The following is a 1,013-nucleotide window of genomic DNA, read 5'->3' on the forward strand; positions in this document are numbered from 1 at the left end:
TTCGCAATACATATTTAACCGTATAAGCTATGAATGTTTCTAAATATAAATTTAATCTAAATAAACGTTGATATTAAAATAAATATATAATAACAAATTCGTTATAACTCCCTCCTTAGAGAATTAAAAATTGGCTCTAGACAATTTTAATTAAGACATTATATATATATAAATATACATTGGCAACAATGCATCAAACATAATATATATGCTTTGGGAACAACGATTTGATAAACAATACCCCAGTCCTCTGAAGCTGGCATATTTGGTGGTCTTCATTTCCTCATAAGCACACCATTTTTGAAAAATAACCATTTGAAGAGATCTGCAAATCTTTTTTCTTGTTCATTGATCAGTTTACTTTTAGTAAATGGAACTTCACTAGAACTTCACTAGAACTCGAATCTAAAGGCAATATACCTTCTAACAACAATGATTGAATCGCCCCAGTATTACGTAGAATATGTATGGGTATGGTATTGCCTGTGTCATTTGTCAAAGACACAGAACCAACAGACACAAAAGGTCTAAATTCCTCCCTGATTACATCAGCCTTTACATCAGTGGTCATATCAACAACATCGGGTGATTTAGTGAAACCACGTCCATACTGGACAAAAACGCACTGTGTGTTGCCTCCTTTTCTTTTTATCTTTTTCATACACCAACAATTGGACATAACATGACCAGATTTTTTTGACAAAAATGGCAGACAGGCCTTGATTGTTTTAAAGCAGTTTTATCCTGTCTGCCAGAAGATTTCGAACAAGAGGAGCTGGATGTTTTAGAAGGATCCTCAACTTTAGTGGATTGAACAGATACAGGTTTTCGTTGAGATGATAGGAATTTCTTTTTATGAAAAGTGGGTTTATGTGTTAAAGTGTAATAATTGGAAAGAGCGGCTGCTTCCTGTAGTGTTTCAACTTTCTTTTCATCCAAGTAAGTTTTGAGGTAGTCACGTGCACAACGTTTAAATTCCTCAATTAAACATAATTGTCTTAGTTTGTCGAAAC

The sequence above is a fragment of the Limulus polyphemus genome, unplaced genomic scaffold (genome assembly GCF_000517525.1).
Source record: "Limulus polyphemus unplaced genomic scaffold, Limulus_polyphemus-2.1.2 Scaffold2406, whole genome shotgun sequence".
Taxonomy (NCBI): Eukaryota; Metazoa; Arthropoda; class Merostomata; order Xiphosura; family Limulidae; genus Limulus; species Limulus polyphemus.